Source organism: Lathyrus oleraceus, chromosome 2 (genome assembly GCF_024323335.1).
Source record: "Lathyrus oleraceus cultivar Zhongwan6 chromosome 2, CAAS_Psat_ZW6_1.0, whole genome shotgun sequence".
Taxonomy (NCBI): domain Eukaryota; kingdom Viridiplantae; phylum Streptophyta; class Magnoliopsida; order Fabales; family Fabaceae; genus Lathyrus; species Lathyrus oleraceus.
Window position 1 is genome coordinate 85076112 of NC_066580.1, and position 12240 is coordinate 85088351.

Here is a 12240-nt window from a genome sequence, read left to right on the forward strand (position 1 = left end):
GGTGAGCCTCGCCTGAGAAGGTGACCAGAGTTTCAGCGCCGATGATGTGCTAGACAGATTCTGAGCCACATGATCAATTCAAAATGTTTTAATCTCACGCGTTGGTTTTGATTACCATCCCTGTGGTTTATTGACTTAAGTCCATGGTGGAAAGCGCGCTGATGACTGTAAGACCCTAATTTTGACCCTAAGATCCCTCATGGCATCATAACATTGCATTTGCATAGCCTCAAGGATCATAAGCATATTGGTTCCTTTTGCCTTTGGTTGGGACTTCTTGTGAGTGGTTTAAGATCACCAAGAATGCTTGAATTGTATATTATTGCTTTTCTCATCTTATTTACTAACCAAAAGCACAAAAATATGTCACTAACATCTTTTGTTTGTAGCTTGAGCAATCACAAGGTCTAAAGCTTCTAAGAGATCCTTTATGCAATGAGATGGTCAAGAGAAGGTGAAAGCAAACATGGCAATGGTTCCCAAAACTCTCATCCATCAAATATTCCTCCCAAGTATCTCAATTCATCATATTGATCAAAGCAAACCAAAGGGTTTGAGGCTTGTCCCCAAGGAAACCCTAATTCATCTGTTCTTCAACTGTGCCTTGCTCATGAAGCAACCTCAACCCATGGTCAAATAAAATCAAGGGAAGTTATTTAATTCATCATTTCATGCATTTTTGAACTTATTTGAGTATCCTCAATCATCCATTCATCAAGATATGAGTTTTGGACTTGAGAAGTTGATCAGTCAATTCATTTGACTATTTTGAAATGCACTGAGACCTAACTTTATATGTGTTGGTCAAATGGAGATGACCCCAATAGAAAAATTGTTATTAAGAACAATATGAACAAATTTCATATTGATCAAAAAAATTTTTAGACATTATAGATCATTTTGACTGAAACCCTAATTTTAGGTCAACTTCCCAAGGACATAAATCCTTCATTTTTCATGATTTTGAGGTGAGACTTAATTCATTGGAAAGAGTAATGTGTCTACTTCAAATGTTATGTTTAGAAAAAAATTACAAAATCTCAAAATAAATACATGTGATAATGCAAAACATTATAGGTCACTTTGGACCAAATGCATTGAAATGTGAAAAAGTCCAACTTCAAGTGCCCATAACTTCTTCATCAAAAATCCAAATGATGCAAACTTTAAGTCCAAATTGATTTACCTTAAATGATCTACAACTTTCATGTTGAATATTTTATCATTTGGAGCTTTCATCATTGATACATAAGGGCTTGAACATTGGCCAATTTTGGAAATTTCACATATGCATGTTTTGCACCTTACACTTCAAGCTCAATTTTCATTAATTTCCAAGGCCCAAATGGAGTTTTGATCAACATAACATTTGTTCCTTATGCAATAAGCTTTCCAACCATTACCCATGAGGCTATGTTTTAAATTTGGAAGTGCCATTTTCGAAGAGGAGAAAGTTTTAGTGCATTTTTGGAAACTCATTGAAAATACATTGCATAAGCTTATGACCTCATTTCTGCACGTCCATTTTATCTTAACTTGGTAATAGCTTGCAATTCCAATCATAATTGGGCCCTCCATGCGCTTGTACATGCCCATGCATGGAGGCCCTCTACTCCCATGCACACGATTTTGATCATGCTTGCAGCTCCCTTCATCTATAAATACAAGGCCTTGCCTTCATAATTTCTCAACCTGAAGGCGCCCTACATGCTGTGTAACTGAAATCCCACCCTCACACCAAAGGAACTCTCTATTTTCTCTCAAAATTTCAGATCTAGAATTCAGTTTCCTCGACTGTTTTCTTAGATCTAAAAGTTCCTAGACCTCTTCACCTTGATCCATAGAGCTTTATGTTTGCAAAAGAACCCAAGGATCTTGATTCAATTCCTCACAATTCAAAGGTTTTCCTCAACTGCATTTTGCTTCGAAACAACTTGTATATGGTTCCATTTGCCTTGTTTTTGTATGATTTGAAGTCCTCTGCATAAAGGCAACATTATTGTGCTTTCAATTTTTGAAAATCATTGAGTTCACTTGAACACCACAAAACTTCCACCTCTGATTTCCCTCTCAATAGGAATCTAGAGTGGATTTGGTTGGTACATGTCGCATTACGCGAAAAACCGGCGGGAAAACAAGAACAACAGAGCCGCCACCGTGCGTTATTTATCCCAGAAGAGGGAAAGGAAACGCTCAGAGTAAACCTGGAAAAAGCATGGTTTTGCGACCAAAGAGAATGGGATCGGGAGTCGGTTATGCGAAGGGAAGGTATTAGCACCCCTACGCATCCGTCGTACTCGACGGGATCCACGCACAATAGGAAGGGAAATGGTTGCTAAAACACTGCTCACACACACACAAATACCGGCTGAAAGAGACACAAGAAACAAACAAGACTGACTCGGCAGGATATCGCATCCTGGGCCTACTTAGTCTATCAGGCATAGACATCAGAGTCTAAGTAGTTCGGACTAGGGAAACGACACATGCTCGCTAGGATATCGCATCCTATGCATACGTATCTCCTTTGGACGAAGGAGAATCAGAGCATCCGTAGCTCGGCTAACACGCACACAAACAAACACAAGCAAAGGCAAACGTGGAGCCTGAATGCCAATCACTGGACTTACATCAGCATCCGAACCAAAACACACGCCAACACTGGAACCCGAACGCCACTCGATGGACTTACATCAGCTTCCAAGCACACAACAACATAAAACAAAGACACAGGCGCCTGGAGAGATCTGCTCATCTCCTGCCTACGTACCTCATCTGGTATGAGGATCAGGGCGACGTAGTTCCCCTACGGAGGGACACAGGACTAGCCTAACCAGATGACAGAGGGAGACACAACTAGGGAGACTAACTCGAGCCTAGATGTTATCATGCAAGATTGTCCCTAAGTCAAGGTTTCTAGCTAACTTGCACAGGAAGCAAGCCTATCCTATTCAGCACAAATAGTAAATCAAGCATTCACAAGTAGCACACACTATATGCACACAAATGGGGCTCAATCAAAGGGTAAGACTGCAAGAGCAAGTCATCTGTACAGGGGTGGTGTTAGCTCTTAACCTTGCCATTGAGGGGCTAAGGTGAAGCTGATGAAAGGAGAGTGAAGATAAGACTTCACAGCTCTTATCCCTGGTCAGGGAGAGCTTCAGACAAAGGAGCGTGGGTCCAGAAAGGAGGAACCCTTATACACTTAAGACTCTGACACAACTGTATATTGTACAAGATCTTGGGTTTGTGTCCCAATGCATCAACACAGTGGTGTGAGCAGAGGGACGACTCAACAGAAGAGAGGGAGATATATTGCTTATCTCTTTTATCCGCCAATTGCCTTAATCAAGGACTTTTCCTGCTTGGGGACAAAAATAAACAAGCACAAACATCGCCTCTTAAGGAGGACTTCAGACAGGTGTCTGGCCAAGTAACTGGCCAGGTCTTCTAGACTACATGGAGACAAGAATGTTATACCTCAGTGAAAATTGCTTATCAAGCAAAGCAAAGCAATATTAGCAACTAATTTATCTGAAATCAATCAAATACAATCAGTATACCAATCACAGAATTAAACAGCAAATGGTTCACAATTAGCTATACACAGACAAACACAATCCAATGCACCAAAGTGCAAACCATTAAGGCTCAAACTCAAATATCAATCCCTGCAAAACAAAGTCAAAATTAGCTATATACAAATCACAATTCAACTCCAATGGAAGCACATCATCAAGCATAGGCCATTTGTGCCATTAACCTGAAACACAACTCAAAAGTGAGATCACAAACCACTAGTCCAAGACTAGGGCCAAAATGAAATCAAAAATCCAAAACAGCAAGTGAAAAATTATCAAAACCAAGATAAATCAATTAAGAAGAGAATACAATTGGTTTCCTGTTCATATCATTCATCATTATCATTTCATGAAATAAATAGCACAAGCCATGCAAATTGGAACCTCAAAGGACCAAACTGAATGAGCACAATCAAATCCACATCAAAACAGTTCAATTAATTCTCAAAAAAATCAAGATCAAACAGCATCCATAACATGTCAATCATACCATATTTCAGCTTATTTGGACAAAGGGAAGTAGGTCAATGAAAATCATAAAGTCGACAAAAATCCAAGCAAGCTCATACATGGTAGCAAAATAAGCATCAACTTCAAGCAAATGTAAAACAGTGCCAAAACATGAGAAATGAATGAGACCAAAACCAAAATGACATTTAACATGTTAGGAATCACTCCATCAAATTTCATCTTCATATGATAAGGTATGAGCATTTCACATAGCATGTAAGTTAATCACTCAAGAAAAACCCTAAAATATCTAAACAGCAAGCAAAAATCCCAATCAAATAGGAAATGGCTCAACAAATCTTACAAAAAATCATGGCAAAACTAGACATATACAAGATATGACATGCAAAATTTGAGAACAAATGGCAAAGCATAGGCATGGAAACAAAATTCATGAACACAGCATAACATAGTGTGACACACATTGTCACACTCAACTTAAGCACATCATATCTCTCAAACCATAAGCTCAAAAATAGCAAACTATACATCAAAATCACCAGAAAAGAGTCAAGAATAAGCCTATAAAATTTCATGCATTTTGGCTAAGGCATCATCATTTCATGATCAATATGGTGAAACATACACAAAAGGCATACATGAACAAGATCACTAGGCAAAGTCAAAACTTCATCAGGCACAACTTTGACTACTATGCCTAAAAAAAACTAGAGACAATTTGGAGATGGATGCAAAAATTCCCATTCAGTTTGGATGAAAATTGGATTTATTATGATTTTTTGAAGTTAATTGATGAAATGAAATAATTATTTAAGTTTTTAAAATGATTTAAATGAATTAAGTTAAGCTGATGGCATTTCTGTAATTACCATGCGCCAGGCCAAAACGCTGCAGTTTCATTAAACTGCATGGCGCGTTCTGATTGGCCCAAACCGGAGAGAAACAAGTTTTCAAACGGAAACAGGCACAAGCAAGATCTAGCACGCGAATCTGGAGATGTTCATGCACATTCATACGAATTCATCCACGTTCATCATCATCAAGAACAGATTTCAGCCAAAATGCACAAACAATATATCGTTGGAACCGTCTTTCAACCAGGATCATGAATATGCAATCAATTTTGTCCAAAGATTAACACACAAAAAGATCCAATCGAAAACAGTTTTAACATCTAAACTTTGATTCAAGATTTCTCAATGAATCTACAACGAAAATACACGATTCAAGCTTTAGGCTACTCAACAATGAACATTCTATCGAATCCCTATCCTAATTGAAGCAATTATGAAGTTCGATTTCCAACCTTAATCGAAGTGCAGTTACGGATTTGGTGAGTTCAAGCCTTGATATCCAAAAACAGATGCGCAACAAGGTGTAGATAAGAAGATGGAATCAACTTTTCAGCTCGAAGCACTTCCAATTCGTGGCAATCTTCAACTGTCATACACAAAGTGCAAATTCCATGGCCATGGATCTTCAAGGTTTTTCCACTGTGAGCTTCAACAGAACTTCTATTTTACCTGCAAGTGAAGAATCAACAAAGAAAAGCCACGAGTATTGATGAATTCTTGATGAAATGAGGAAAAATAGTGTGTGAGAAATTGAGAGAAAATGAGAGAATTGTGAGATTTTTTCTTTTTGATCTGAAAATATGAAAATGTGATTATCCAATTCTGTTACAATTAGGCTCTTATACCTCATGCTAATCCAAAAATTAATCATGCTTAGGCAAATTGGAATGATTAGTGTAATGTGCATTTTTAAGCAAAGTGGCCAAAATGCCCTTTTCCAAACCAGTCAATGTATCAGTCCAAACTTGGTTCAAGCAAGTCCTAAATGTCATTTTGGATGTGTTGCAACTGGTCCCATGTGAGTTTTTGATAAAATGTGATTATGCACCATGAAAGATCACATGAAATGTGGTTTGCTCAAAGAAAAATCAACCAAATTGGCCTTTCCATGTGAAAGTTATGGCACTTTGAATTTGGGCATTTTCTGAAAATGATTGGACCATATCTTGCCAACCACACATGGCAATTTCAAGTTCTTGGACTTTTTGGAATGGTGAGATCAAGATCTTCAACTTTCATGTTGGACAAAAATCCATTTGAAGCTTGTATGATGAAGTAATTTTGGGGAGAAAAACTTTCCATTTTGGGCAGTTGAAATTACAGGTCACCTGCTATTTTTGGAAACTCTTGATCTGACCTCCAAATCTTCAACCTTGGTCTTTGATATGTCAAATGAGACTTACATGGACATGAATGAGGCCTTTCAAACCATCTCACACCTTCCAATCCATAAAATCAGGCACAGTTGACCACAGTTGACTTTCTAGGGTTTCTGAAGAAATTCAGCTTGACTGTTGAGCTTTGATCATCCAATCTTTGGCCAAACCACTTCAAAATGATCCTTAGACCATATGAACTTGATAAATCAACCCTAGGGATTTGTCTCAATGAAAATAGCACATGCTTGCTTGTTTGACCTGATCTCCTGACCAGTTTGACCTAATTTGTCAGTGGGCTTGCACTTGGGCAAATGGACAATGCAATGTTATGCAGTGGACCATGTTATGTTAATGACCTAATGTGAAATGAATGTACAAAAGGTATGGTGCAAATTTGAGGTGCTACAGTACAGGAGTGATGTACATCACTCCACCTTTCGTTTGACACCTGGATCGCGCGTTTTGGTTCACATTTATTCCTCTGTAATTTTTGGACTTCGCCGAAGCTGGTCGGAGAAGACGGTGGCGCTGGCCACTGTCTGGTCTCCAGATTGAATTGTGATTGTGGATTTCCATTTCCAGATTTGATCTAGGCCCTTCAATGTTATGACCAAATTAATGGCTAGGTGTGGTTGCATTGACTGAAGCGTTTGGTAGGCGCGCATGTGTGATTCGTGTGATCTGTCAGCTCATCTAATGAGCTTCATCCAACGCTTCTCCTTTTTTCTTATTTTTAATTCTGATTTCTATTTTCTTTTATTTCTTTTATTTCCATTTTATTTCTAAAATTCATATCTCTCTCATTATTGGTCCAAAAAATGTGAGACCAATTGCATTATTTCTCTTTTAATTTCTAGTTTCTAAAAATGATTTTTTATATTTTTTATTTTATCTTTTGCTATTTTTGAATAATTTTCTCTTTTCTGGTTATTTTTAATTCATTTTAAATAGTTTTTTATATCCAAAAAATACAAAAATATTTTCTAAACCTCTTTGAATGATGATAGATCTATGAAAAATATTCTCATCAATTTATTAATTGATTTGAGATTTATTTGAAATTTTAGTTCAATTAGGTTATTTTTATGCATTTTTAATTTATTTAAAATAGTTTCTGACTTTTAAAAATGCTGAAATTTTTTGTAAAACTTTGTTTGACCTTGTTGAACTTGGGATAATTCACTTGGACTTTTCAAAGTTGATTTGAAGTGAATTTGAAGTTTGACCTTTCTTTATTATTTTAATTCAAGTTTATTTTAAATATTAAAAATGCCAAAAATATTTTTATTTGTTTCTTGACTTCTAATTCTCATTTTGCCTCTGTTTTCTATTGTTTGACCTTGATCTTCTCTATCTTTGGTCATAGCTTGTTGATTATCTCATTCCATTTCATTTAATGCACTTTAATTCTTATTCTTCTTCTTCTTCTTCTTCTTTTTTGATCAATGAGTTAAAGATTGGTGGTTAGCATTGATTAGGGAGGTTTAATCTTCCTTGATTCAAATCTAGTTCATCTTGATTATGGATCATGTGAATGGCTTTGCATTAAGGATAGATTTCTTCCTAAATCATGCAAAGAACCTAAATCAATACAAGATCATTTCTCATCTTCTTTTTGGCATGGCAGGTTGTTGGAGTTTGATTCACTAATCAAGACCTCTAACTTGTGTTGTTGCCTACATTATTATTGACCGACCTCAGATAGTTATGACTTCTACATAATTCCAATTACGATTGCTTAACATAGCGCTAAATTTGCCCTATGGCACACTAACGACTAACACTAACCATTAACCATTAACATTTACTTCTTGCACTTTACATTTATGCAATTTACTATTCTTGTACATATTATTCATTTGCTTTTCCCTTTTCTCACTTGAGCACATGTTTATGTTAATGCAATTTGCCTTTTGCTCACTTGAGCAAATAATTGTGTATATACTATTGTGCTTGTGTTTGTTTTGATTGTTATGGACCAAATGCAAAGAAATGGACAAATGGACTTAGTTTTTAGGACTTTCCCTGTGCAAATTGGAGTAAAAGGACCTTAATATTGAAGATGGATTAAAAGGACCAAACCTCTAAACTCATTCTTGTCCATTCTTGATTTTATTCATAAGACTCTTTGATGTGTGTGCTTTTATGCTAGGGGATCCTATGAGAGCTCAAATTGAAGAACCATTGCCATGTTCATACAAAGTGAAAGATACAAGAGAAATTGGGGATCTTCTAAGAGCTTGTTTGATTATGTTGATTGCTTGAGCTTACACTTATTTTGCTTGCATATTCCAAAGGGTGGGAGCTACTTGGATCATCAATATGATCTCAAGAGAGGAACTCCATTTGAGGTCTTGTTTCTTATCCCTCATCTCTTGTATGTTTAGGACTTTAGTCATTCTTCTTCTTCCATCCACTCTAACCCAAGCCAAAACTTTTGCGCAAACATTTAACACTTCCTTTCAAACATTAGAAACCTAAGCCTTATGCTTTTGATTTTCAAACTTTCTTTTCATAACACTTATTTTGAATTGAACTTCTAAGTCAACTTTGACCATATTTTGTACATACTTTTCATTGGTAAATATAACCCATTCAAATGATTTTTTTGTGGTTTCAATGGCCACTTTCTTAATCAAAACTTTTCATAACCTTTAGCTATCAGGTTTGAGTTATCTTTGAGGTAGATGTAATACTCACCTATATCCTTAGTGATGGACAATGAGTCTTCCATGCTTATTATAGGGTTAACCCCTCACTAGCATGTTGAAGCTATCCTCACATGGTGGATTTGTGGTTTTTAGGTTGAGTTTTCTCCCATGAATAACAAAAGACCTTAAGGCTTTTGGACCAATCAATTCACTAACTCATTTTTAGATTTTTACCCCCGAACTACGAGGTTTTTATCCTAATCTTTTTTAAGATGGTACGTAGGCAATGGGTTTATCCATCCAAACACAAAATGTAAAATACTTGTATATTCTCTTCTCATCTCTTCCATCATGTTTGCACAAACAAATTTTCACAAAATACCGACCTTACAACCAATGTGAAAAGGGATCCCTAGGAGTACCTAGGATGTTTTGGGTGCTTAAAACCTTCCCATATTGCATAACCAACCCCCTTACCCCGATCTCTGACATTTTTACTAGTTTTTGATTCGATAGAACTTTTTAGGTTTTTTGTTCGCTTTCTAACCATTCCTTTGGATAAATAGAAGTGCGGTGGCGACTCGACTTGTATGGTTTACCTTGGATTTAGTCAATATCTCTAATGGTAACGAATACCCCGCTACAGAAAAGTGGCGACTCTGCTGGGGATATTTGTCTAGTGGGTTTTGCCTACTTTTCATATTTGTTGTATTGTTGTGTATATTATTTTGTGACATATATTTTGTGCAATTTGGGATTACTGTATTGTATGTAATGTTTGAATTACTTGAATATTAATTCCTTGTATTCTTGGTGATCTTTGTGAGATGAGTTCTATACCCGAACTCGAGTGCACTTAGGATAGGAGAATGGCATAGTCTTGTTGACTTGTGTGGAGTTATTCCTTAGCAAGTTGACTTGCAAGCCCATTCACTTGGTGGAGGTCATGCTGGGATCAATAATGTCACACAAGTAGTTGTGGTTAGACCTTACTCTTTCTAATATAGACCTTGGAAGCCAAGGACCTTAGTTTACCAAGCCCATCTTGGCCTATTCTTATGATGTAGTACGAAAGTCATTCAAGTGTAAGATTTGATACGATTGTTACGCGATACTACACTCATAAGAGTCTCTCTTGAGAATATTTTTGGAATACGAGTAGTCGTTTCTCCGATAATATCCGAAAGATCGGATGATGACTATGGGAACCTCTTGTAGAACATGTTTGGCAGGTTTAAACCCTAGTACAATCCCTTTGGGTGGTTCTTAACCGAGACTCCATGCTCGTGACTTGCAACAAACCCTTGATTCATGGTTGATCCGTTCTTGTATCCTTAATATCAATGGAACTTGGGTGTTGATAAGGTGTAAACCGTAATCCACCAAAATGGATGATTGATATTAAGGATGACATGATCCATCCCATGACCTTTGTTTGGTGTGCTTTGCTTGATCCTTGAGTGTGATTGTTGCATTCATGCATCCATGCACCCATTTGCATCCATATCATCAATAATGAGAAAATTTTCAAGGAACTTAAGAGGTCTATTTGCAAAAATTTTAGACATGGAAAGATAAAGAAGGAATACAAAGAAGTACAGTTTCCGACAACCCGACTTAAAAGAGCTAAGGAATTTGACATCCTATGTATTAGATCCCTTGGGTTTCAAGGTTCGTTTTGGGAAGCTTCTATCTGTTCTGACTACTCAAGTGGACGATGAATTGATGAGTGTATTGGTGCAGTTTTATGATCCCTTGTACCGTTGCTTCACATTTCCGGATTTTCAGCTTTTGCCCACGCTTGAGGAGTATGCCTACCTTGTGGATATACCTATTCTAGACCAGTTGCCGTTCAGTGGCTTAGAGAGTGTTCCTACTTCTCAAGAGATAGCTGATATGTTACATATAGATGAATCTCTGATTGGTGCTCATATGACTACCAAAGGTGGAATTCAAAGTCTCCCTTCTGAGTTCCTCATTGCTCAAGCTACTATGTATGGGAAGGCTATGAGTGAGGACGCCTTTGAAGCCATATTTGTACTTCTCATTTATGGGCTAGTGTTATTCCTCAACATCGACAAGTTTTTGGATGTGAACGCTATTAGGATTTTCTCTACTCTTAATCTCGTTCCGACTCTGTTGGGTGACACTTGCTTTTCTTTGCATATGAGGAATGCAAAGGGTGGTGGTACCATTGTGTGTTGTTTGCCTCTGTTGCACAAGTGGTTTATTTCGCACTTGCCACAGACGATCGCCTTCAAAGAGAACAAAGGATGTCTACGGTGGTCCACGAGACTTATGTATCTCACTAATGATGATATCTTTTGGTACAACCGTGTATATGATGGTGTGCAGATTATCAACTCTTGTGGTGAATTCTCCAATGTACCTCTTCTTGGTACATGTGATGGGATTAACTACAACCCTATTTTGGCATGTTGTCAGCTTGGGTTCTGTAGCAGGGTATTCGTTACCATTGGAGATATTGACTAAATCCAAGGTAAATCATACAAGTCGAGTCGCCACCGCACTTCTATTTATCCAAAGGAATGGTTAGAAAGCGAACAAAAACCTAAAAGTTTTAACAAAAACTAGTAAAAAGAAACAGAGATCTGGGTAAGGGGGTTGATTATACAATGGGAAGGTATTAGGCACCCAAAACATCCTAGGTACTCCTATGGAGCCCTTTTCACATTTGTTGTAAGGTTGGTATTTTGTGAAAAATTTGTTTGTGCAAACATGATTGAAGAGATGAGAAAAGAATATACAAATTTATTTAAATGTCATTTTGGATGTGTTGCAACTGGTCCCATGTGCATAGGCCATGTATTTCTCAAAATCACTATGTCATGCTAAAAATGCAAATGAATTCACTTGAAAAATGCCATTTTGCTATGAGAGTTTTTGATAAAATGTGATTATGCACCATGAAAGATCACATGAAATGTGGTTTGCTCAAAGAAAAATCAACCAAATTGGCCTTTCCATGTGAAAGTTATGGCACTTTGAATTTGGGCATTTTCTGAAAATGATTGGACCATATCTTGCCAACCACACATGGGAATTTCAAGTTCTTGGACTTTTTGGAATGGTGAGATCAAGATCTTAAACTTTCATGTTGGACAAAAATCCATTTGAAGATTGTATGATGAAGTAATTTTGGGGAGAAAAACTTTCCATTTTGGGCAGTTGAAATTACAGGTCACCTGCTATTTTTGGAAACTCTTGATCTGACCTCCAAATCTTCAACCTTGGTATTTGATATGTCAAATGAGACTTACATGGACATGAATGAGGCCTTTCA